General features: G+C 40.5%; 1 protein-coding gene and 1 pseudogene across 5 annotated transcripts in view; both read left to right on the top strand.

Annotated features, from left to right (window-relative positions):
- Positions 1–1,884: 1,884 nt before the first annotated feature.
- The window catches only part of SCN8A (sodium voltage-gated channel alpha subunit 8), a 175,590-nt gene continuing 149,980 nt past the window's right edge, over positions 1,885–27,494 (top strand). For 4 of the 5 annotated variants that reach the window (XM_053226262.1, XM_053226265.1, XM_053226261.1 and 1 more), the window contains exon 1: positions 2,201–2,359. The gene's annotated coding sequence lies outside the window, so the exon portion shown is untranslated. Of the gene's footprint in view, positions 2,033–2,200; positions 2,360–27,494 lie in introns of those variants that run through there. The other variant, XM_053226263.1, reaches the window with a different exon arrangement.
- Positions 4,563–23,498, top strand: LOC113592937 (cytoplasmic dynein 2 light intermediate chain 1-like; annotated as a pseudogene).

Consider the following 27,494-nt stretch of genomic DNA (forward strand, 5'->3'; position numbering starts at 1 on the left):
GAGAAGATACTAAATCAGACTTCATAAAAAGTAAGAATTTCTACTCTTTGAAAGACACCATTAAGAGGGTAAAGATATGCCCAGACTGGGAGACGATATTTACAAATGACATATCTGATACGAGACTCCTATTCAGAATATATAAATCCCTCTCAAAACTCAATAATAAGAAAACAAACAGCCCAACTTTAAAAATAGGCAAAGGACTTGAACATACACTTCACCCAAGAGGATTTCCTGGTAACAAATAAGCCCACGAAAAGATGCTCAACACCTTAGTCATCAGGAAAACGCCAATCAAAACCACACCGAGATACCATTACTTACCTGTCAGAATGGCTAAAATAAAAAAGACTGGTCATAGGTAACGTTGCCAAGGATGTGGAGTAACTGAAACTCTCATATGCTGTTAGTAGGAATATAAAATTGCACAATCATTTTGGAAAGCAGGTTGGCCCTTTCTTAATATGTTAAGTATACACCTACAATTGGACTTATTCTATTCCTAGATATTTATACCCAAGAGAAATAAAAGCATACACATGCAAAGCATATTCATACAAAGGCTTGCACACAAACACCCCTATCAGTTTTATTTTTAATAGGCAAATCTGGAAATAACCTAAATGTCATCAACAAGTGACTGGATAGACACATTGTGATACACTCCTATAATGAACACTACTCAGCAATAAAAAGGAATAAGCTATTTATAGACAACTGAATAGTCAACAACAGGATAATTGCAAAACAGTTATGGGTGTGGAAGAAGCCACACCAAAAAAAAAAAAAAAAGTACATACTGTATGATTCCATGTATTTAAAATTCTGAAAAATGCAAACTAATGTACAGTAATAGAAAGAAGATTGGTGGTTGCCTGGAGAGGGACCAGTGTGGGAGAGTGATACATGGACACATTAAAAAGAGGCAGAGGGAAACTTTTGGAGGTCATGGGTATGTTGATGATAACTGCAGGTGGTAACTGCATGCGTGTATACATGTCCAAATTGTGCACTCTCAACGTGGATAGCTTATCGCAGGTCAAACATACCTCAGTAAAGCTACTTAAAAACGTATGAAGTGGGCACACTAAGTGACGGGCAAACCGTGTGCCAAGTTGTGTTGTAAAATGGGTGAAATGCCTTCTCTTCAATCCTCACAACAAACCGACCAGGTTGGTACTAGGATTGCTCCCTGTTACAGGGGAGGCTCTGTAAGCCTTTGACCGAAGTTTAGAGAGGTTGTTCAGGCTCCAAGGCTACCCAGTTAGTAAGTGGCAGCCTGACCATACTATCTCACTCCTAACTATGAACTTCTGGTAGAGAGGCATATGTAGAAAGTGCGAAGAGTTCTCACATTATGTACATCCTCGTCGGAGAGTGTGGAGTAAGCAGTTCAAATGTTCGCGCCTACTTTACATGCAAACGGAGGTTCAAAAAGATTAAGGTGACCTTTACACAAGCTTCAGACCTGGGGGCGGTCAGGAGAGCGATGTGTCCCTACTCCTCACACCAGGGCCCTGTCCACTGAATCACAAGGCTCCAACTGCTGTTTATAGACTTCTGCGTTTTGGTTTTTCTTCCAGTCGGCCGAAGATCACGCAGATGGGGTTCTTTGTGCTTATAGGTATCAGCACTGCCGACAACGGGGCAGCGCGATATTGCTGGGCATTTCCTTCGCAGCTGCCGTTCAGGAGACAGGTGAGACTTGGCATTCACCAGGGTCACGGGGCACTGGAGTCCACGTAACACCTCGGGTTTCAGCGCTCAGGTGCTGGCAGGCTGCCCGGCACCGTCCCGCTACCGCGTCCCGGCGCTCAGCCGGGTGCCCCTCCCGCGCGGCTCCGCGGGGGCGTCGGGGAGGCGGGCCCGGGGACGCTCGCGAGGCGCTCCGGCGCGGCGCCCCCTGCCGGCGCCCTGCTCCCTCGCCCCGGATCCGGTCCGGGCGGCGCGGGGACTCCGGCCTGAGAGCCAGCGAGCGCGAGGGCGGGCGGCGCGGCGCGCTGCGGGCGAGCGGGCGCGTCCTGCAGGGGTAGGTGGGCCGCCGGGCGCGGGCGAGCGGGAGGGCGCGGGCGGCGCGCGCGGGCGGGCCCCGGACGGGCGGGGGGCGCGCGGCGGGGGTCGGCGCGGGGGCGGAGCGGGCGGGGGGCCCGGCGGCGGGGGCGCGCGCGGCAGCGCGCGGCGGGCGCGAGTCATCAATTATGCAAGGACTCGGGCGGCGCGGGGGGCGGGCGCGGGGAGCGCTCCAAGATGGCGCCCACCGCAGTCCCGCCCGCCGCAACCTCGGCGCCTCTGCAGTCCGGCCGCGCCTCCCGGGCCCCGCGCTAGGGCCGCCGTTGCCTCCCTCGCCGCCGCTGCCGTAAGTCGCCCCGGAGCCCCCGCCCCGGCGCCGCTCCTTGCCTGCCGACTTCCCCTTCTCGCCTCGGGACCCCGGAGCGGGGCTCGCCCATCTCCAGTCGGGGGCTTTGCCGCAGAGTGCGCGGCGGGGCTCGAGGGGCCGTGGAGCTGGGTTTCTGCCCTCCCTGTTTTGGACAGGTGTTTGGAAGTCTCGCTTCCTTCTCCCGTGTTTACCGGGGGTCCCTGAGGAGAGTTGAGGACCACCGGCCACCACCCCCATACACCCTCGCTCTTCTCGTCTCTTGGCTGCGTTGGGGGACACTGGCCTGCCCTCGGCGCCCCTTCCGTGGTGCAGCCCCCCTCCCCCCATCTCCGAGGGCCGGGACAGAGTCGGGGCCCCTCGCCGGGTTGCACTGGGAAGGGCAGCGCTGTCGGGATCTTCCTCCAGCAGCCCCTCAGCTCTACCCCCTCCCCCATGTCTTACTGCATCCTTCTCCCCCAGCCGGCTCCAGGTCGTTACCAACTGCAGAAACCAGGAGCTCCTGGGTTCTTAGGGCAGCCAGGACTCCCTCTGCCCTTTACTCGGATGCGTCCGTCCCCCTCCTGACAGGGTGCTCTGGGGCTGTGTTGGGGGGCCCCCGGGACCTTCCTCGGCAGGCTAGGATTCCTGCATTAGGGAGTACATCACTTTCAGAATATCCCCCTTCCCCCACCCCCATCCCTACGCCACCCGATGCAGAGCCTGTTCCTCTCCTCTTTTCTCCCTTCCCTCCCCCACCTTACCACAAGCGGCAGCACCCTGGGTTGCTTAGCGTTTGGCTTACAGGACTGCCCAGCTCCACAGACCCCTCCTCTAGTTCTCTCCTGGTATTTGGGGGACCGCAAAGCCTCTGCATTTTGCCTCAGAGCTCAGCTCCATCCCCTCTGTGCCTGCAGCAACCACCGGTGGAGACTTGGCAGTTAACTTTCCGGGGTTAGACAGGGCTTTCAGACCCCCTCAGAGGCCCCAGCTTAGAGGTGGGGTGCAGTGGGAATCATTTTCCAGTCTGACAAATATGATTCTTCAAGCCATGCATTCCTTCCAACTACTCCACCCTGTGCCCTCTCCCTCACTTACACTGCAGTTTTTGAAACACGGGGGAATACGTTTTATATGGGGAGATTCCAAGATTCGGGGCATCAATGATCATAATAAAAGGGTGTCACCTGTCTGGGGAGGGGGGAGAAACTTGGCATTGCATCTGGCTAACTCAGGGAGAGGGAGAAATAATTACCATGGAGCAAGCTCTACCATACAAGGAAAATTCTTTTTAATGCACAGTGGGCACCAGAGCAGCAGGAATGGAAGCAGGAAATGTGGTTGAGGGCTTCAGGAGCAAATGGGGATAGTGCTTTTTATAACTGTTTTCTCAAGTTTGAACCTGGAGAGCCTTTAGAGAGGTAGCGGTGTGTTAGGGCTGGGGGATGTTTTAGCTTTGCAAGGGAGATTTCGGGTGTGGTACGCTTTCACTGTTTCACAATCTCTCTGTACTTCTCTTTTCTCCACGTGCATTAGAAGATAATGGGGGTGGAGGGACTTTTTTTTCTTTCCTCAAAAAAAAAATTTTTTTTGATGTGTAATGCAAATGGCTGGATAACGTTAACATCCGGTACCATTCTGGTAGGAATCTCGGGGGAATCAGACTTAAACTGCTGAAAGCTTTGTAGCACGTTGCCTGTAACCTGGTTCTTGAAATACTGCAGCATTTTTTCTTTGGAACTCATGACCCATAAGGCCTTCAGTTCTCCCTGAAAGAGAATTTGATTGCTTGGGAGGGGGGTGGTAGTGATGGTTTGCTATTCAGCAAGCATCATCTGTCCTAGAAATTGAGTCTGTCCCTAGGGAGAACTCTGAGCATGTTCTATGTTCTCAACGTCTGATTTAGGGTATGTGTGAATGTGTTGTGTTTCTTACTAGGGCTGGCAGTGGATGTTGCAAAGCAGTTCTTGATAGTGCAGGCCAATTGTTGGTTTCTTGGGTTCAGTTTGAGAGGCAGACTTAATATACCTTTGGTTTTCATTTGGGGCTCTGTCAACCTTTCTCAAAGTAATTAAAGGATTTTATATTGAATTAATAAGGGATTATGAGGTAGCATATAGCATACTTAAAAACAAACACCGGTACAGTGCTTGTTGCTTTCTTTGTAGGAGATTTAACGAATTTTTCTCACTCGATCCAGCTTGCGATGCCCGTGTTTAGACTTGCACCAGGGTTTCTTGCTGTGGTGCTGAAAGGACAGTTCCCTGACCAGCCCTGCGGGGAAGTGCGCACACGCTGGACATGATTTGGGTTTTTCTTTGCTTTTGTTATCAGCAGGCTTTCTTGTAGATGTGTGTGTGCATGCGCAGCTGGGTTTATTCTTGAGGTTGCAGGCCTAGTTATCATATTTTATTACTCCCACATAACTCTTCATTTTGGCTGTCCCTCATGGAGACAGTGTTTTACAGGCTGCAACAGATCCATATGTAAGACATACAGTGACATTTTGCTGACTGCATTATTTCAGCACATTTCAATAATTTCACATAGCAAGGATCTGTTAATAATTATGGAGATTTGGTCTCCACAAGAAGTAATCAGATAGCTTGCTAAGTTAAGCTGGATCAGAAGGGAATATTCTCTGGGTTGATCTGAACAGTGAGCTAAGAAAAGGACTTGACATGGCAGACGCCGCCAGTGTGCAATCCATTGTATTGCTAAAGTAGACTTGTAAAAAAATTTATTTTAAAATCCTAGAAAGGGAAGGTGGTCATAACATTCAGCTCGTATAAGCTCCCAGCGCAGGAATCCCCTTATGGGAGATCTTTGCTTTGAATACTTCCGTGGAAGGAAACTTCCTACTGCATAAAATAGCTCATTACATTTAGGTCCCACTATGATTGGAGTACTTTAATGTCACTGAAAAGATAACATGTATAAAGTTAAAAGACCTATAGATTGGGGCTATATCAAGGCCAAACGTCATTCTTGTGTTCGTTACCAAGAAAAGATTATACAAGAAATCTGCATCTGCTTAAAAAGCATTCAAAGGTAGAGACATATCCACCTAAAGCAAGAAAAACATTCTATGAATGGAGAGAAAAATAATTATCTTTAACTTGCTGATGTTATGTAACAAGTTCTGGAGGCACAGGCATGAATTAATGAATACTTAATTCCTATTGATTATATCTGAGAAAGAAAATAACCCCACACTGTATGGAAAGTGTTAAAAAGGCAGAGTTTTTCCAGAGTGAGATTAGTTTCCATAATTATGAAAAGAACACATACTTCTGGCAGAAAAAATGTAATATATGTAAGAAAAAAAACAGGAAAAAAGGCATCCTTAGTCTTAACTGTCCTAAGCAAAACAGTTGTCTGTGTTTCATTGTATATTTTCAGTCTTTTGTTTTCCATAGAGAGGGCAAGAAGCTCTTGCAAAAGTTATCCAGAATGAAAGTATTTTTAAACCAAGCCTTTTAAAACCCTAAGTTCATAGTCCACTAGTTAGTCATTTAGGGATTTAAACACAAGATTGTTATATTTAACTTACCTTTTTTTCTGAATCATGTTTATATTTTCCAAAAAAATTATCTTTAATGAGAAAGGACTCATTCCCGGAATTGGACTCCTGTAAAATCTCTTGATTTAAATATAGCAAGATAACTAGAGGAGTAAAGAAGTCTTTTAAAAAAATTTTTTTTAAGTAGGCTTCATGCCCAGTGTGAGGATGTGAGGCTTGAACTCACGACCCTGAGATCAAGAGTCAGATGCTTTACTGACTGAGCCACCCAGGAGCCCCAAAGAAATCTTTTCTTAGTCAGTGAATCAACAGATATTCTCTCTCTGTACCTACTGTGTGTGAGGCATCGTACTAGACACTAACACTCTTTAAGTGGCAGGAACAGCTTAGAAAATGATACCACGCTCAAAAACTATGGCTGTTAAAGTGTTGAATGAAACAGAACTTTCATGCTTTTGGTGTACATTAATTGCTGAAATGTGGCATGGCAGACTGTTAGGTCTAGCCTGGTAATCCAACCTAAAAAAGAACAGTTTGTACAGGAATAGGAAGTAAATGCAGGAAAAGAAAAGGCAAAGAAGAAGCCTTCTGGAAAAATTTTCTCTCTTTGTGAGGTCGTAGAGACACAAGCAGGACACAGAGTTCAGTACCATCTCAGGAATTAAGGTGAAATGAAGACACAAGAAGGTTGCCGCAGTTAACACCATTGAGAAAAAAAGCAGTATGGGCTCTGGAGTTAGGCAAAACTAAGTTCAAGTTCTGACTCTGCTACTTACTAGCTTTGTGGCTTTGGGCAAATTATTTAATATATTTGAGCTTCAGTGTTCTCATCGATAAAAATAGGAATAATAATACCTACCTTGCAGGGTGTTTGTGGGGATTAAATGAAATCTCTGTTACCTTGTGGTTTCTGACACACAGAGCTCAATATATATTTGCTCCTTTCCCTCTAGGGATTTAGCAGCTTAGTGCGTATTTATATGTGTATTTGATATAGTATCTATGTACTGTATTAAATTTCAGTAGTCTCAAAAGCAGACGGTTGCTTTATCTTCAGTCTGGCATAGAGGATAGAATCTGCAGATACCCTGATTTGGATGGACATTGTTAGTGTAAAAGGAGAAAAGTTTTACTGTGCAATTGCAGTACTGATCTCCACCACGACAGTGAGAATGCATTTACCAAAGTAACTCTTTTCTCATTCATTCCTGAACTATTCTAGAATAGGACTCTTTACCCAAGAGAAATGCCCTGGCACTGACCAGCTAGCTGGCAGGCAACCGGACTGTTTTTAGCTACAGCCTGGGATCTGAAGGTGGAATAGGACCAAAGACTGAGGCTCCCCTTTATTCTTCCTTTAGCTGGATATTTTAATTACGATGAGTGATTATCAAGTTTGGAGTTTCTTTCGTCTTCAGAACCATTCTGGGTTTCCCCATAGTATTTGCACTGATTTATTTGAATGGGTCTCATGTAGTTAGGTCTGACAGCTGACCATTGACCTTTGGTAATTATTATTCTTTGTTTTTCTGTTTATCAGAACTTTTAAAATCCTTCTATCAGTTGATTGAGTTAGATAAGGTAGATATTGTTCTACCTGTTTTATAGCTGAGGAAACTGAGTATCCCACAGCTTACGTGTATTGTCCAGGGCTACAGGACCATTAAGTCATGGAGTGGAGATGGGTACCCAGGTTGGTTGACTGACTCTTGCTTAAAAATGTTTTTCCATTAAGTGGTGTTATATTCTGATGTTCATATAACCAAGTAAAGTGAACAATTTTGGCTTTAAGAAATTATCATTATCCCAGGTAGCTAAACATAGTGAGTGGGCATAATGAAAGATTCTGGGATAGGCAGAGGGAGGGCAAGAGTACCTTTGGTAGAGAGCATTTTGGAAGCAGGAAGGATGAGGGAAATGAACAGAAGATTAACCAATAAATAGAATATGGGTGAAAATAAGAGGTATTGAAGTAACATACCTGTTTTGTTTCTGCAGCTCTCCGAGGTACTTTTTAAAAGGTCTTGTGGTGTCTGCTTATCTTTCTTCATTTCTCTTGCACGTAAATGCACACATTTGGCTACTCATGAATGCTCTCGTATCACCAACATAAGTTATAACCAGGACTGTAGAGGAATTATGGCTTCTACCACCTGACTTCTTTGCTTATGTGTAAGGCTGAAATTGGTGTAGGACTGTATACTGGGAATTGGTGCTGGGAGGGGTATTTGAGGTGGAGCAGAAAAAGTTCTGGGAGGCTCTTGGGCTAGAACAGCAAAGGTAAAAGTGGATAATAGTTAAGATTTCCCTTAGGTCTTGGAGATGTGTCATATTGAGGAGAGTGGAACAAAATAAAAGCTGGTTGCCTAAGAGGTACTCTAGGTTTGGGACTCAAGGTCTCTTGATGCTGAAAGGAGTCAGTTGGGTTAGGGTAACTGAAATGTTAGCTGGAGGGGTCTGAAGCACTTGCATTTCACTGTTGGTGGTAGGGAGAGGCCTCCCATGTTCAGTGGGCTTGTTCTGGGATCTGGAAGTGGAAAGCACTGAAATCCCCCAAAAGACACATTGATGGGCTCCTTTCATGTTTGGATGATGAGTGCTGTTTTTATGCTGCAAAATCTTCTGAGTTCCTGGAGAGTAAGAACATTAAAGAAATATAAATGAATGCTTATTTACCCAGGGATGGATTATCTAGACTGTGAATAATACATGTCATTTATTTCCCTCCCTTTTCCTACATTTTGGGTATTTTACCGATCATTAGCATTTCCACTAGAATGAGCTTGGGAAGGGAAAAAAGTCAAAATTAAAATGTTATGTTAAATTTTTAGGTAGTGATTGATAAAGGAAGAGATCACAGCTACTTTATCAATGAAAAGGCAGTTCATTTTTCATCTGTTCTTATTCTGTTGTTATTTTAATAGTTCCACTCTTTGAAGGCTGAACCTCTAAAAGCTTCCAGCTTCCCTGGAAGCAAATGTGAAATACCATTTTTCCTTCATTTTACTGAGCAACAGTCCTGTAAATAAATAGGACTTAATTTATTACATGGTTAGTTTCTTGTTTCAGGAGGAAACCTTCTTCAATTAAGGATAATGTAACAGGCTTTTCCTTCACATTCACTATTGTCTTTTTGTCTTAGCAAGAAGCTGAATAAAATGCTTTCAAATGCAAACAAATTGATGTATTATTATTAAATTGCAGAGAAAAATTGAGCAGGTTGCAAATGAGACCAGTAGAGCTTTCTTGCGAGTCAGAATACTCCGAAACCCCATTTGCTGCAGAATCTTCAATTGGATTTCCTAAGATTTTGGCGAAGACTAAAGAGGCAAAGTGTGTTGTTTCTAGGAAGGAGGCCTTGGAGAAAATAGGCTTTTTTTTTTTTTTTTAAGATTTACATTGTGATAGGGAGGAAAGTATTAGGAGTGTGAGGACTCATCAGAGCAGAGGTCGGGAAAGGGTGGGTACGACTGCTGTGAAATGGACAAGGGAGTTTGGATGTGAACTTGGGGAATGGCTCATTTCTTAGGAGAAGGAGACTCTTTTGGAAACATCTCTGTGTACCACTGAACTAGAGTGCTCCTGATCTTTTCTGGATGGGGCTTGGAGCCTTAGGAAGGTGTTTGGTTTTTAAGTGTTGTTTTATCCCTAGCTCTGCCAGAACCTGCTTGCAAATAGCTTTCTCTGTCTGATCCTTGGATTGGAAAAGCTGGAGAATGTTTTCTCGCTTTGGAGCAAAAGATATAGTGACATTCTTAAATGTTATTTTATTTCCCCTTTTTAAAAAAGGATTCTAAGTCATTTAATAGCAAAACTTTTTCTCAAAAGGCACTGTTGAAGTTATCTCTTCCATTCTGTTTTGTAAAATACATATTTTACATTTGAGTAGCTAACGGAGGCACAGTGTTCAAAAATCAGAAGATTCAAAGTTATTTAAGTCTTCTTGTAACTGTCTCCCAATCAGTTAGTATGCACTCCATGAAGGCAGTAGGCATTACCAGTTTCTCTTGTATTTGTTTACACGTTTGAACTCTCATTTTAAATCATCTGAGATCAATTTTTCCTTCTTTTCCTTATGATGTAGCTAATCCCTCATGTTTTATTTTTCTTAGTGACATTTCTTGGCTTATTTAAAGTAAAAAAGTTAGTTTGGACCAAAACAGCCTTTTCCTACCAATGACATTGCTTTTTAGGGTTTCCATTTGAGAATTACTTATGAAAAAAGTATAGAGGAAGACATGGCCTTGAGAACTATTGGTCTGTTGCTTTCTGTGGGGAACTGTAGACCCTGACTACACCAATCGACAGATTTTTCATGAGTAGCAACTGTGGGTGAGGCATTGTGACAGGGTTGAAAGATAGAGAAAAGATAGACCTTATGTTGCAGGAATGTATTTATTTGGTGAAATACATTATAAACACAAAATGTTAAATAAGAGGTTTTCGTAATGGTTCATGATGACAACTTTAAAGGGTTTAATTGGCACATAAATGATATAGAATGTAAGTAAGTTGGGTGGGTTTTTTTTTTTGTGTGTTGTTTTGTTTTGGAAAGAGAGAGCTTTAAGCTGGTATAATGAGAGACAGGGTGATAGAAGAAGTATGATTTGAGTTGAGTTGGGCTTTATGGAATGGTTCGGTAAGACAGTGTGAGTCAAAGTAAGAAGGTGAGAATGCACAAAGTATTTTGGGAGTGCAGTAAACAAATCAGTTGGGCTGGGGTAGGAACCCCTGCCCCCCAAGTGGCAGGAAAGCCTGCAAAAGATAGGGTAGAGATAGCCAAACATTAAGGACTTTTTGAAGTTGCATTTATCCTTAGAGACAGTGAAGAACAAAGAAGATTTTAGAGGGAGCGCAGAATGACCCATCATCAAAGCTGTGCTATAATGTGTTAGGAGGATTGGGCAGCAATGTGTAATAGGACAGAATGGAACAAGAAATGGACATCCAGTTAATTGGCTATTTGGTTTAGCCTTAGATGCATGGTGACGAGGGCTTGGACTAGGATTGTAGTGAGAAAGATAGGAAGGAAAAGAAATAGAATTTTATATATGTGTGTCACGTGTGTTTAACTAACATTTTCCTAACGTAAGAAATAGTTTATAGGAAGACTCAGTAGGACTTGATGAAAGACTACATGGGGAAAGGGGAAAAGGAGGAGTTCAAGATTATTTTGCCGTTTTAAAGTTTAAAGACATAGAGTCTTCTAATTAGAACATTTAGGGAAGTATGTTCTATAATACATGTTGGCAGTCTAGTCCAGAGCATGTTGGTTAGCAAGCTATCCTTATTTCTTATTTATTTATTTATTTATTTAAGTAAACTCTACACCCAGTGTGGGGCTTGAACTCAGGACCCTGGGAGTCAGATTCTCTTCTGCCTGAGCCAGCCAGGTGCCCCTATTTCTAATTTTTAATCCTTTCTCTGTAGAGAGTTTTGCCCGCTCCTCACCCCACCCACCTCCTCCCCGCCTTGAGCTTTTAAAGTTTTCTTTAAAGGAAACTTAAGTGTCCCCACTTCTTTATTCTCCATGCTCGCTCACTGATAAAGATTACTTAACCTTTGTAGATCTCTGTCCTTTTCTAATTTTGGAGTGTTAAATTCTGTCCATTTATAAGCAGAATTTAACATGTGGTCTTTTTCCTTGATATTCTCAACTAACCTTTAGTTTCGCATATAAAGAAATAAGAATTATGCACCTTTTCATATACCTGGGGGATGGCTGTTTTATCTTTACTGAAACTCAGTGGCTTTCTTTCTTTGATCATTTGCTTATGTTCTGTGTGCTTCATGAAAACCATTTGAAACTGCAGGCTTAATTAAAGGTTGCAACTGAAAGGATTCTAATAGGTAAAAGCAGAGGGAAAGAGACTTTATCAGCCAGTGGTGTTTCTTTTTATTTCAGGTATTGAATCTTGAGCTGTGGATACAAAATGTCAGACTTGACTTGCAGAAACGTTGTTGGTGTATCTAGGGTACCAGACAATGGCCAGTGGGCCCTACCATGCAACTTCAGAGCAAAGGATGTGCTCAGGAAGCTTAGGTTCTGTTCTAGCCTTTCGTATTCAGCAAAGATCTTTGAATAAGAAAAAAACAAAGGGTGATTGGAACATTAGAATATGTGCATGGAAAATAACGGCATACATGTAAGAGGAAAGCAATTTAATGCAATACAATTTTTCATTTAATTTGTTAATATTATTTTCCTTCTCGCCACTACAATTACTGAGTTCTTGCAAATTCCATTAACATTTGCCACAGTTTGCACTCAGACAGTTGGCAGAAGTCCCCATGGTTTGTGTGGAACCAGTAGAGCAGACAGAGTTCGTGTACACGATGTTAGTACATTTAGCCCTCTTTTTAGGGATGCAAAGCATCCTTACAGTAAGTAATCCCATCAGGAGGTTCCCTGTGCAATCACAGTGTAAGTTAGTACCTGTTTCCTGGTTTGACTGCTCAAAGCAAGTGATTAAGTTAAACAAAAGCCAGTCTGGGATGAGGAAAGTCCATAAAGACCTCTTCACTGAATGCTGGCAACCTGTTTTATTAATCTAGCTGTTGTAGAGCAAGTAATGTGTTGGTAGATTTACAGATTTTTATTTTATTTCACTTTCTTTTGTAATAGTTCTTCCACATCTCTAGAAAAGGAAGTGGAGGGGTATGTAAGACCCAAGAAAGGCACAAAACGAGTGATTAAGTGTAGTGGGAAGCAAAGTAAACAACCATGTGACTATTTCACTTACCTTATAAGCTTTTTTTTCCCCCTCACTCATAAGAAAAGTTCAGCCATGAGTGCAGACGGGTAAGACTTCTTTCATTTTGAGATCTTAATATAGACTCTTGGCATTAGAAATTGCTGGAAGGTTTTATAGGTCAAAGAAAATAAGTACATTTTGTGTTATGTATGGATATCGAAGACATGTTATTAATTAGATCCGAGTGTTTTCCATCTTTCATTTTAATTAGACTACATCCAGCCTGACCTTTGGGGGCTGCTAGGTTTTGTTCCTAGCCACATGCTCCTTCCTGACCATTAGTAAGTCTTCGGTTTGTACTGTCCCCTGTGGGTTGTGGGAGCTGCCACAACTTCACCTCCCACTCCTTATCTGGCTGCCTTCCGGCTTTCCAGTGGTAAGGCGTAGCGGTCCTCTGGGGGAGTGTGACTTCTGTGCCTGCTTGAACTCTGCTCTGGAGCCCTAGCTTTGCTCAGGATAGTGCTCAGAGAAAGGGTTTTTGTTTGTTTTTTAAGCGCAATATATTTATCACTCAGTGCAATCCGTTGCAAAATCTCAAGAAAAAGAAATCCTCCCCAGAAAGCAGTGCCACTTTTCTAGCCAGGATTGCAGACCCATCAGCTCCTTTTAGGTACTGCTTCTGTTTATAGGTGTTGACTTGTCACGGCCTTTCCAGGTTTGTTTGTTTGTTTGTTTGTTTGGTTTTCCTTCCATGGTTTACTCACAGAACCTAGTAAGAACTCTTATTTGTGGGAACTGACTGCCAACTTTTGGTGGTTATTATAAAAATCTACTGTGGATCTGTAGAGGTCAGAGTATGGGCACCAGTCTCCATTTTGGGCAAGAGGGTATCTCTGATGTTTTCATGTGTAAAATTTAGGTACCAGAACCCTTGTGATCTAGTTGTGGCTTTGGACTAATACACTGTGCTCCTGGGATGAACAGGGTTCTTTTTTTCCTATTTGGAAACGTGTTCCTCTTAGGGTGCTGTCACCAAATAGGGTCCTGTTTCCTTCACAAGAATAAGTCCCATAGAACTAATATTGGGGCACCTGGGTGGCTTAGTCAGTTAAGCATCCTACTCTTGATTTTGGCTCACGTCATGATCTCGTGGTCTGTGGGTTCAAGCCCTCCACCGGGCTCCTCACTGACAGTGCAGAGCCTGCTTGGGATTCTCTCTCCTTTTCTCTCTCTTTCTCTGCCTTTCCCTTGCTCGCTCGCTCTCTCTCAAAACAAATAAATAAACTTAAACTAGTATTTGAAAAGTTTTTGAGGTTCTTGCTCATGTATAGCAAATATAATTTTTTCCTTTTAACATTTTTAGCAGCTTTAGTTATTTTTTTCTTCTATTGTTATTTTTAAAGTTTACAAGAAGTACAGTTGAAACAAATTTGGTATATAGTTCTGTGAGTTTTAACACATGTCTGGATTCATATATGTAACCACCTCCGCATTCAGCCTACTGAACAGTTCCATCACCTCAGAAAGTCTCCCCACTGCTGTCCCTTTGTAGTCACACTCTCCTTAACCCGTAATCCTTGCCAGCCACTGATTGGTTCCCCATTCCTAGGGTTTTGCCTTTTCTGGAATGTCATGTAAATGGAATCCTACCTACTACAGTACATAGCCTTTTGAGACTGGCTTCTTCCACTTAACATGGTGCCTTGGAGATTTGTCCATATTGTGTGTATCAATAGTTCATTTTTTTCATTGCTAAGTAGTAGCCTACTGTAGGTTATGTGACAGTTTGTTTATCCACTCATTTGATGACCGGTGTTTGATTTGAGATTCCAATTCCAAGCAATTGTGAATAGTGCTGCTGTAAACATTCGTGTATAGGTTTTTGAACCCAAATTCATATTTCTCAAAGATATCTCTAAGAGTGAGATTGCTAGGTAATATAGTGAGTGTGTGTTTACCTTTATAAGAAACTATGAAACTATATTTTGTAGAGTGGTTATACCATTTTGTATTCCCACCAGCAATGTATGAAAGTTCATTTACTCCAGGTCCTCATTTGCACTTGGTGTCTTTCATGAAGCATCTGTTCAGATCTTTTGCACATTTAAACAAATTGGATTATTTATTTTCTTGCTGTGTTTTGAGAGTTTAAAAAAATTACTTCTATCCTGGATAGAAAGTCTTTTATCGGATAAATTACCTGGATATATTTTCTCCTAGTTTGTAGCTTTTCTTTTTCTTCTCTTAACAGTGTCTTTTATAGAGCTACAGTTTTCAGTTTTAAGTCTAATTTGTGTATTTCTTTTATGGATCGTGTTTTTGAGATCATACATAAGAATTCTTATATATGACACAAAGATGTTCTTTGCTTTCTTCTAAAAGTTTTATAGTTTCCCGTTTTTCATTTAGGTCTATGATCCATATGAGTTAATTTTTGTATAAGGTATGAAATTTAGACCCAGGTTCATTTTTATTTACTTTTTGCGGATATATGTGCGGTTATTCCCGCACCATTGCTATTGGAAAGACTATTCTTTTTCCATTGAATTTGTTTTGCACCCTTGTCAAAAGTCAATTGGCTATATTTGTGTGGGTCTTTTTCTGGACTCTCTATTCTGTTCCATTGATTTATGTGTCTGTCCCTTTCGCTGATACCAACTGACTACTGTAGCTTTACAGCAAGACTGACAATTGTGTGGTGTGAGCTTTCTAACTTTCTTCTTCTTTTTTTCAAAATTGCTTTGGCAGGGGCGCCTAGGTGGCTCAGTCGGTTAAGCGTCTGACTTCAGCTCAGGTCACGATCTCGCGGTCTGTGAGTTCGAGCCCTGCTTGGGGCTCTGTGCTGATGGCTCAGAGCCTGGAGCCTGCTTCCGATTCTGTGTCTCCCTCTCTCTCTGCCCCTCCCCTGTTCATGCTCTGTCTCTCTCTGTCTCAAAAATAAATAAACATTAAAAAAAAACACCTGATACTCAAAATTGCTTTGGCTATTCTAATCCTTTGGTCTTTCCATATCAATTTTAGAATCAGTTGGTCTATATGTTGCAAAAACTCCTGCTTGCATTTTGATTAGAACTGCATTAAATCTGTAGATAAGTTGAGAGTTGATACCTTAACTATATTGTATATTCCAATCAATGAACATGATGTATGTCTTCATCTATTTAGGTTGCATTTGATTAATCAGCATTTTATTGTTTTGAGCATACAGATTTGCACATTATTTTGTTAGATTTATTCTTAAGTATTTTTTTTGAGCTATTTTTAAAGTTTTTGTTTTAGACTTCAATTTCTAATTCATTCTTAGGGTATAGAAATATGATGAATTTTTTATGTTGAATCTGTATTCTACAACCTTGTTAAACTCACTTAATAGCTCTAGAAGCCTTTTTTAGATTATGGGGACTTTTATATAGACAATTATGTCATCTATGAATAGTGACAGCTTAATTTTTTCCTTTCTAATGTATATGCTTTTTATTTCTTTCTCTCTTCCACCCTTATTATAGACTTTACGGGCTTCCAGTAGGATATTGAATGAGAGTAGTGAGAGTAGATATTCATGCTTTCTTCCTGTTCTTAGGGAAAAAGCATTTAGTCTTTCACCATTAAGTATGATGGTAGCTGTTGGTTTTTGTAGGTGTTCTTTATAAGGCTTGGTTCCCCTCTATTCCTAGTTGCTGAGAGTTTTTTCAGGAATGGATGTTGAGTTTTGTCAAATGCTTTTTCTGTATCAATTGATATGATCATAGGATTTTTTTTCTTCTTTAATCTGTTAATGTAATAGATTACACTGATTGATTTTTAATATTGAACCAGCCTTGCATTCTTAGGTTAAACATCACTTGGTTGTGATGAGGTACTCTTCTATAATGTTGATTTGCTAATTTGTTGAGTTTTACATCTGTGTTCATGAGGATATTATCAGTCCGTAGTTTTGTTTTTTTCTTGTGCTGTCTTTGTCTAGTTTTTGGTATCAGGATAATGCTGGTCTTGCAAAATAAGTTAGAAAGTATTTCTGTTGATATTTTTTGGAATAGAATGTGTAGAATTCCTTCTCTTAAGTATTTGGTAGGATTCTCTAGTGAAGGCATTTGTGCCTAGGATTTTTTGTGTGTGAAGGTTTTAACTGCAAATTAGATTTCTTTTTTTTTTTTTTTTTTTTTTTAATGTTTATTTACTTGAGAGAGAGACAGTGTGCGGGGAGGGGCAGAGAGAGGGAGACACAGAATCTGAAGCAGGCCCCAGACCTTGAACTGTCAGCCCAGAGCCCAATGCAGGGCTTGAACTCATGAACCATGAGATCATGACCTGAGCCGAAGTCGGATGCTTAACCGACTGAGCCACCCAGGTGCCCCTAGATTTCTTTATTAGATATAAGACAACTCAGGTTGTATATTTCTTTTGGGGTGAATTTTGATACTTTGTGACTTTGAAAGAATTGTTTCATTTCATATAAGTTGGTGAAATTAATGTACATTCCATGTACTGTTCCCTTGTTACCCTTTAAAAAATTTTTTTTTACATTTATTCATTTTTGAGAGACAGAGACAGAGACAGAGCACAAGTGGGGGAGGGGCAGAGAGAGAGGGAGACACAGAATCCGGATTAGGCTCCAGGCTCCCAGCTATCAGCACAAAGCCCGAAGCAGGGCTCGAACTCACAAATCTCGAGATTATGACCTGTGCCGAAGTCAGATGCACAACTGACTGAACCACCCAGGCACCCCCCTTATTATCCTTTTAATGTGTGGGGGTCTATAGTGATATTCTTTCTTTCCTTCCTGATACTGATAATTTTGTGTATTCATTCTTTTCTTTTTTTCTTTGAGTAGAGGCTTATCAATTTTATCCACCTATTCAAAGGACCAGCTTTTTAAAAAAAAATGTTTATTTTTGAGAGAGAGAGAGAGAGTGTGTGTGTTCATGAGCATGTGCGAGTTGAGGAGGGGCAGAGACAGAGGGAGACACAGAATCTGAAGTAGGCTCCAGGCTCTGAGCTGTCAGCACAGAGCCTGATGAGGGGCTTGAACTCATGATCTGTGAGATCATGACCTGAGCCGAAGTCGGACACTTAACCAACTGAACCACCCAGGCGCCCCCAGAAAACCAGCTTTTAATTTTATTGATTTTTCTCTACTGTTTTTCTTTACATTGTTTTCTGTTTATATTGTTTTTCTTATATTTCTTTTCTTCTTTCTGTATGCTTTAATTTACTCTTCTGTGTTTGTTTATAAGTTTTTTTGTTTTGTTTTTTGTTTTTGTTTTTGTTTTGAGAAAGAGAGAGTGCAAGGGGTGGTGTGGCAGAGAGAGGGAGAGAGAGAATCCCAAGCAGGCTCCATGCCCAATGCAGAGCCCGACCCGGGGCTTGATCTCACATGAGATCAAGACCTGAGCCAAAATCAAAAGTCGGATACTTAACCGACTGAGCCACCTGGCCACCCCCTTCTGTTTTTTTTTTTTTTTTTTTAAGATGGAAGTTTAGATTGTTAGACTTTCTTTTCTTTCTTTTTTTTTTTTTTTTCAACATTTATTTATTTTTGGGACAGAGAGAGACAGAGCATGAACGGGGGAGGGGCAGAGAGAGAGGGAGACACAGAATCGGAAACAGGCTCCAGGCTCTGAGCCATCAGCCCAGAGCCTGACGCGGGGCTCGAACTCCCAGACCGCGAGATCGTGACCTGGCTGAAGTCGGACACTTAACCGACTGCGCCACCCAGGCGCCCCGAGACTTTCTTTTCTAATAGAAGTTTTTAATACTATAAATTTTCCTAATTTCTCTGTAAACACTGCTGTGACTATATTTTACAAATTTTGGTATGTTGAAATTTTATTTCCCTTGAGACTTCCTTTTTGAGCAGTTAATTATTTGGAAGTGTGTTGATGTGAGGTAGTCCAGAGTCTTTCATTCATTGATTTCTAGTTTAATTCCATTATTGTCAGAGAACATACTTTGTATGATTTCAGTACTTTTACAACTGTTGAGATTTGTTTTACCAGCCAAGATATGGTCTATCTTGGTGAATGTTCCATGTGCACTTGAAAAGAATGTATATTCTGCTGTTGTTTGGTGGAATGTTCTATAAATGTCAATTATATCAATTGATTGATGGTGCTGTTCATTTCTTCTGTATCCTTAATTTTTTCCCTCCTCTCTCTCTTTTTCTAAAATGGTGATTTGATTATTTAATTGAAACATTATATTCTACCTTTTTATTTTTTTTAGTTTTTTGAAGTATAATTGACCAATAGGAATTGTGTATATTTAAGGTATACAACTTTATGTTTTGATATCCTTGATTGGTTTTTATTTAGTTGTCCAGTTGATTACTGAGAAAGGAAGATTCAGATCTCCAACTGTAATTGTAGATCTGTCCATTTTTTCCCTTAGTTCTGTCAAGTTTTGTTTCATATATTTTGAGTCTCTTTTGTTGGGTGTATATACATTTAGTGAATTGACCCTTTTATCATTATTTCATGTTCTTTCATTCCTGGTGATTTTCCTTGCTTTGAAGTCCACTTTGTCTGATATTAATATAGCCACTCCAGATTCCTGTTGATCATATTTTCATGTATATATTTTCCTCTCTTAAACATTTTTTAATTTTGAAATAATTTCAAATTATTAAAAGAGTTTCAAAAGTAGTACAGAGTTCCTATGTGTCCTTCACTTAGCTTTCCCTAATATTAACCTCTTATATAGCCTTAGTACATTTATCAAAACTGAGAAATTAGCATTAGTATTAGTACTCTATTAAGTAACCTCAGGATTTTATTTGGATTTCGCCAGATTTTCTAGTAATGTCCCTTTTCTGTTCCCATAATCCAATTCATATTGCATTTAGCATCCTTTTTCTTTTTTTGAGAGAGAAAGAGAGCATGAGGGAGGGGCAGAGAGAGAGGGAGAGAGAATCCCAAGCAGGCTCTGCATTGCCAGTGCAGAGCACGACATGGTACTCAAACTAATGAACTGTGAGATCATGACCTGAGCCGAAACCAAGAGTTGGACGCTTAACCAGCTGAGCCACCCAGTTGCCCCTGACAATCTCTCTTCTAATTGATGTGTTTAGACCATTTGCATTTAACATAATTATTGCTTTCGATTCAAGTCTGCCATTTTATTATTTATTTTGTTTGCTCCTTCTGTTTTGTATTTACTTCCCTTCTGTTCTTTTGGATTATTTGAATATTTTTTTTAGTACTCTATTTTAGTTTACTTATTAAGTTTTTTTACTATCTTGTATAGTTATTTTAGTTTTGACTGAGGATTACAATATACATACTTATTCATTCTACTTAGAATAGGTATTAACTACTTACAGTGGAATGTAGAAACTTTAGCACCATTAGATTTACCTCTTTACCCTCTTCCTTTTATGTTGTAATTGTCATATGTATTACATCTACATTCATTGAAAGCACCATCAGATATTGTTTAATTTTTGCTTTTTACCATCATTTATATTTTAAAGAACTAAAGAGGAGTAAAAATGTCTATGACATTTACTCAGATATTTATCATTTCTGTTTTAATGCATTCCGGAAATTCTAAGTTCTCCTTAAGTATCATTTCCCTTCCTGAAGAATTCCCCTTAGCTTTTCTTTTGGCAGATGTGCTGGTAATGTCTTCTGTTGGTTTTCTTCATGTGAGAATTCATTCCTTCATCATTTTTGAAGGATATTTTCCCTGGATATAAAATTTTAGGTTGACAGTTGTTTTTTCCCAGCACTTAAAAATCTTGTTCCATTGCCTTCTGTCCTCCATGACACATCCAGAATCATTCGCATTATTGTTTCTGTATAAGTAATGCATAATTTTTATGATTATTTTCAAGATTTTTTTTCTTTGTTTTAGTTTTCACCGGGCAAGAATGTCTTTAAGTTTATCCTATTTGCCATGCACTGAGTTTCTTGAATGTAGTTTATGTCTTTTACCAACTTTGGGAAGTTTTTGGCTATTATTTCTTCAAATATTTTTCCTGGACCACACTCTTTCTCCTTTCCCTATGGGCCTTTGATGATTAAGTGTTAGGTCTTCTGTATTGTTCAGCTTGGATAATTTTTGTGGGTTCCATCTTCAAGTTCACTGACTCTTCTGTCATCTTAATTCCACTTTTGATCCCACCCAGCAGATTTTAAAATTTCTGTTACTGTATTTTCTAATTTAAAATGTTCTATTTGGGGGTACCTGGGTGGCTCAGTTGGTTTAGTGTTCAACTCTTGATTTCAGCTCAGGTCATGATCTCACAGTTTGTGAGATCAAGCCCCATGTTGGGCTCCATGCTGATGGCATGGAGCCTGCTTGGGATTCTCTCTCTTTCTCTCTCTCTGCCCCTACCCTGCTCATGTACACTTGCTCTCTCTCTCTCTCTCTCAAAATAAATAATTTTTTCCTGAAAATCCGGCCCACCTTGGAGCTCATGGGTCTCCTGATTTTAGGCTGGTCCCAATGCTGAGCCCACAACACTAGGGTGGTCAAGCCATGATACCCAGGGAAAGGCTACTATTATTCTGAGGTGGCTTGACAGGGATGAGCCACTAAAACCAACCTTAGCTTTGAAATATACATATGGAAGAAAAGTAAAAGGGAATAATATACCAAAAGATATTGCTCACTTTTGGAAACTAGGTGGAGGAACCTCCTTATAGGACTTAATCAGCATACTCATCACAAGTGACACTTTATGGACGTTTTCTATTGTTCTTGTTTTGGATCTTTCAAAACCTAATGACCTTTGGCCCACCACGGAAAATGTGTTGCAAGCCACAAAAAGCCACGTAGATAAAGTGATAATGAAACCGAGGAAGACAAATTCTAAAGCAGCTTCTGAAATGAGACAGAAAATATGGAGTAATATGCAGAAGGACCATCCAATGAGTTGCTGGTGGAATTATTCCCGGAATTCTTAGTTCCATACGTAGTTAAAGATAATAACATCACAGACAACTTCCTTAGATTCTTATGTGTGATTGGAAATTCAGTTGATGTAGATGAACTTGTTCACTGGAAAATTATAGCAATTTAATAAAACCTCAGTGAAAACAAAACTGTAAAACAAACAAAAAAATTTTTCCCCCCAATTTGGTTCCTGTGTGTGTGTGTGTGTGTGTGTGTATGTGTGTGTATGTTCTATTCCTTCGTTGAGATTATGTTTCCATTTCCTTCAAGAGTGTTTGCCTTTATTTCCTGGTGTATGATTATAATAGCTGCTTTAAAGTCTTTGATAATTTTATAGGTTGGGGTTGGTGTCTGTTCATTGTCTTTTCCCTTGTGTGAGATGTTCAGATTTTTTTATATCAGTTTGGATTTGTATCTTGGATATTTTGAATATTATGTTGTGAGACTTTGAGTCTTGTGTAAATTTTATAGAGAATGTTTCTGTTGCTTGTTTGAGCAGTCCACCAGTCTTGTTAGGTTCAGGCTATAAGTACTTACCTGTCTTCTATGGGCTGGTGTTCAGTATCTGTCCAATCTTCAAAGTATTTGCAGTGCTATTTGTGTCTGTTCCATGTGGGTACCAGTCAGTGGCCATTCTCAGGCCTGGGCAGTCGTATACCATTTATTAATAGATGAGTTGTCAAAGCCTTTGGTATGTGTTTAGGGTCAGATACATGCCATGTGCAGCTTAGGGATGAGCCCTGGAGTTCACATCCAGCCTTATTGAGCTCCCTCCTCTTCCTGTTCTCTCAAACTTTCCAGACCCAAAGCATTCTCCTTTTTGCTCCTCTCACTAAAAAGCTGAAACTTTAGCTTTCTGCTCTGCTTTGAACTTCCTGGAACTACATTTCCTTGAGAACCAAATGGCAAGGGGGTAGAGAAAGAGAACAAGAGAATGGAGATACCCTCTTTGCTCTTGGGATTGCAGTTTCTCTGGTCAGAGAAAAGCTTTTCCTATTCGGCTGCTGTTGTCATTGCCATCACTGCCTGTTTGTTTGGGGTAAAGCAGGAGCAAACAAAAGAGAGGAACAAAATCGGGATTTCCTCTATTTCTTTTGACCTTTAGGGGCTCCCTTTCCTGTTGTTGTTTTTGTTTTTTGTTTTGTTTTGCACCAAAAACGGAGGTCTTGGAGCTCTTTCTGTCTGCACCTGGTATACAGTTCTGGGTTTGGGCTGCCTTTGAGTTCAGTCCAGGAAGTCCCAGAAGAAGAAAAAAGGAAAACTCTCTGTTGATTTCATGATACTTTGAGTTTTGGTTTCTTTTCCCAGTCCTCTGGCGATCAGTGACTTTTAAATCCTCAGACAAAGCATGGAATAGCTGTATCTAGGGATTTTAGTTGAGTTCAGTGGGAGAGAAAGGGTGGAATGGACTTTTATTCCATCTTAACTGGAACCAGAAATTTGGCTTATTTATTAAACACATGCTGAGATGAGGTGAGAAAGGTGGTGGCTTCAAGGAGGGTTATCAGTCCCAAAAGATCAAATGACTGGGTGAACAGGCCTCACGGTCCCTGGTAGAGGAGGTGCCTCAGGGTAAGACTGCAGCATTTTGGGCGTGGTATGCTCTCTCCCCCGTCTTTTTAATTTTAAAATTAAAAAAAAATTTTTTGAGTAGATAATGTATTTGCAGGGGAACAAAGAGAGAGAGGTAAGTTTCCTTCACTTACTCTAGCCACCAGTCCCTTCCCCTGGAGACACCCAGTGACCAGTTTCTTTTGTATCCTTGCAGAGATATTCCACACATTACCAAACATAAAGTGGGAATAAGTGTGCATATATTAACAAATGTTCTGTACACACTGCTCCATGCCTGGCTTTCTCACTTGATATGTCCTGGAGACCTTTCCATAGCAGTGTCTGTAGAAGGCCTCATTATTTTTAGCAGTAGTGAAGAATACTGTTGAGTGAATATAATATGATTTATCACTAAGTCATTTATTATTGGGTGTTATTGCATCCATAAATGTACATTTATTTTTTTTATTTTTATTTATTTATTTTTAATTTTTTTTTTAACGTTTATTCATTTTTTTGAGACAGAGAGAGACAGAGCATGAATGGGGGAAGGTCAGAGAGAGAGGGAGACACAGAATCTGAAACAGGCTCCAGGCTCTGAGCTGTCAGCACAGAGCCCAACGCAGGGCTCGAACTCATGGACCGCGAGATCATGACCTGAGCCGAAGTCAGACGCCCAACCGACTGAGCCACCCAGGCACCCCAGGGTTTGTTTTTTTAATGGTTTATGGTGTTGGTTTGAAAACAAGGGTTTCAGGTGTAGCATTTTCCTAATAACAGTCTTTGTGACTTTGTATGTAAGACTAAAAATCAGATCAATGAGATACCTAAAATTTTTCATGTTTACTTAGCTTTAATTGTGTTAGTATCTGCTTCAATTAATTTTAGTAAATAATAAAATTAGCTAGAACATTAATATGAAAAAAAAAGACTTTTTAAAGGGAATGAATGGTGTGTTCTTTCCAAGTGGGGACCCTACTTGGGTAAATTATTAAGCAATAAAACTGGTTTGGGTGGCTCTTCAAATAGTCACCTTATTTTAATTTTTTAGGTATTTAACCTCATATTATCTGAGAGATAAGGATGAGCATGTATTCATTATTTGAAGAAATACAATGCAGTAGAAAATACAAAACAAAAACAGTTATCTTGGGAGACCGTACACTTTAATACAGTAAAGCAATTACTACATAAAATATTGTTGGAATTTTGTGTTTGATTTGCCTTCTGAATCTGTTCCATATCAGTCAAATAAAAAAAAAAAAAGAAAAAACAAAAAACCCACTCTCTATGATCAGACACCACCATGGGGCAGACTGGGAAGGAAAAGTCGATGGTTCTTATAATGACTAGCAGGCTTACTGGAAGACACTAAGAAAGGACTCACGCACGATATCCTTGGTCTTATCTCACATTGTGGTTTCATAGAGTAATGTGACAGAGGAAAGACTGTCAAGAAACTTTTTATTGCTTAAATGCTGTATCTTTTATTTTTATCTTCATAAAGTTCTGTGACCTCTGTTTAGCATATAAAGCAAGTTAAGCAAGTGTGGCCCTTGCCAACTATAAACTTATCATATGTCTTTGGGTCTAGAAATTCCCTTTTGAATGCTATTTTCTGAATTTGGATTAGAGATCAGAGCCAGTATACATCTTTCCCAGAGGGCAGCCAATTAATTCCTAGAATTTCATTTTATTTACTAATGTATCTTTTTTCTTTCTTTTTTTTAAAGTTTATTTATTTATTTTGAGACAGAGAGAGAGAGCTCTTGCGTGCACAGGGGAGGGGCAGAGAGAGAGAGAGAGAGAGAGAGGGAGAGAGAGAGAGAACTCCAGGCAAGCTCTGTGCTTTTAGCATGGAGCCTGACTCAGGAGCTCGAACCCACAAACCGTGAGATCATGACCTGAGCTGAAACCAAGAGCTGATTGCTTGACTGACTGAGCCACCCAGGTGCCCTGAATTCTTAGAATTTTACATCATTACCTTAAACATGTAGTGCTGATTTTCATCCAGGAATACAAAGTGCATTGTATTGATGACCTCTTTTAGATGGTGAATTCTCAAAACACTGATAGTAATAGTATGAGTGTCAGGTGTTACTCACCAGGGCTGATATCTTATGAAGAGCCTGTGCAGTTATTTGGCTATAGACTGGGACATTGCTGTTGTCAGTTCATATACACAGTGTTGCTTCTGGAATAATTTAATCTGGAAGTGGAGATACTGGGGTGGTTCAGATCTCTTTCGTTCTATGTCAGAGCCAATTGCAAGTAAGAAGGAAGGGACAGAGTCTTAGCCATGGCCCTTGGCATTTTAAAGGCTGGCCAGTGTCCAGACCAGACAAGGTGAGAGTCCCAAGAGAGGCCAGAGTTCTGCTATGTAGGCCTGAGAAGCCCAGTTAATCTCATCTGAAGGCATGGAAAGGAAGGAAGAAGTCCTCATCAAAGAAAGAGCATGTAGTTCTGTATTTTATGGATTCTACCTCTGGTAAAGAAGCATCTGACCAGGAATGTGCCAGGGGAATGCATTATCTTCATCAACAGAAGTATTATTACAACAAATTTAGTTTACAATAGATAGTAGGTCAAGTGCACTTTATTCCCTCTCTGTAACAGGTGTGCCTAATACTGTGATCCTATACTTTTGTCACACAGAAATTTTGCAGATAAAATATTAATTAGTTTTCACACTAGTTTGACCTTAAACCAGCATTATTAAAAAATCAACTTTTTATTTTGGAATAATTTTAGATTCACAAAAAAGTTGCAAATACAGAAAGTTCTGTATATGCCTTACTCAGTTTCCCCTAATGTTAACACCTTACATTACCATGGTATAATTATCGAAAAACTAAGAAACCAAGACTGGTGCATCATTGTGAAATTCTGGACTTTCTTTGGATTTTAACAGTTTTTATTTTTTAATTTTTTTAAAAAAATGATTATTTACTTATTTTGAGAGAGAGAGAAAAAGCACCGGTAAGTGGGGGAGAGGCAGAGAGACTCCCAAGCAGGCTGTGCTCTGTCAGCGCGGAGCCCAATGCAGGGCTCAGTCCCATGAACTGTGAGGTCATAACCTGAACCAAAATCAAGAGTCAGGTGCTTAACCAACTGAGCCACCCAAGTGCCCCCGGATTTCACCAGTTTTTATATTAACGTCCTTTTTCTCTTGCAAGATCTAGTCCAACATATCACATTGTATTCACTCATTATGTCTTCTTAGTCTCTGGTTCCCTCAGTTTCTCAGACTTCCCTTATTTAGTATGACATTGGCAGTTTTGAGGAGTAACTGGTGAGCTATTTTATCCCTCAGTTTGGGTTTGTCTGGAGTTTTAGGATTAGACTTAAGGTTATGGGTTTTGAAGAATAGTGTAAAGGTGAAGTGTCCTCTTTATCACATCCTATCGGCAGTATATGGTATTAACATGCCTTACCACTGGTGATGTTAACCATAGTCATTTGGTTAAGGTAATGTTTGCCAGGTTTTTCCACTATAAAGCGACTGTTTTTCCATACTGTATTCCTTGGAAATTAGTCACTAAGTCCAGCCCGCACTTGGGGGAGGAGGGATGAGAATTAAGCTCCACTTCCTGGAGAAGGTAGTATCTACATACATTATTTGGAATTCTTCTGTAAAGGAAGATTTATTCCTTTTCCCCTGTTTTTTATTGTCATTAATTTATATCAGCACGGACTCACGTATTTAGTATATGTTTTGGGTTATAATCATGCTGTGTATTTGGTTGCTCAAATTGGTCCAGTTTTGGCCACTGGGGTCTGTTCCAGATTGGCTTCTGTCCCTTTGACACGCCCTCATTCTTCTGTTACTTGAGCACTTCCTTACTTTCTGGAACTAGAAGAGATTCCGGGCCCATCTTATAGTTTCCCTGTCCTTACTCTAGAATCGGCATCTTAGAAAGGAGGGCTGGTTCTTTTCACTGGAGAAAGCGAGATCTGATAGGGTGTGTGTATCACTAGTAGGTCCTCTCAGAGGATAGAGCTAGGAAATACACATGTGTATAACCAACCCATGTATGTATAGTATTTATAATTATTCCTGAATTGATTCATCTGTGCATGTGTATTTGTGTGTGTGTGTGTGTGTGTGAAGCAGTTAAGCATAGGTTCACACAGATATCTGTAACACTCAGCTTATCAAGTGACTGCTGTGTACATAGCATTAAATTTGGTGAATAGATGATACAAGAGAAGATCTTGTTTAAGCCTTCAAAGGAGTTTGCCATCTTCTAGGGAGGGTAGGTTTTTATAAGCAGTGGTATAAGGCAGCATTTAGGATTAGCCTGGGTTCTAGTTCTTTGTGTCTGGTGGTGATGATAATGACGGTATCCAACTGATTTGTGTCTGGGTCTTAATCTATAAAGGTGACTGACAACACGGAGAGGTAAATGCCATTAAAAGAAGAATTTATTAACACTTCCTAAGTGGAGGGATGCCACACCACACAGGGCTG

The sequence above is a fragment of the Acinonyx jubatus genome, chromosome B4 (genome assembly GCF_027475565.1).
Source record: "Acinonyx jubatus isolate Ajub_Pintada_27869175 chromosome B4, VMU_Ajub_asm_v1.0, whole genome shotgun sequence".
Lineage (NCBI taxonomy): Eukaryota > Metazoa > Chordata > Mammalia > Carnivora > Felidae > Acinonyx > Acinonyx jubatus.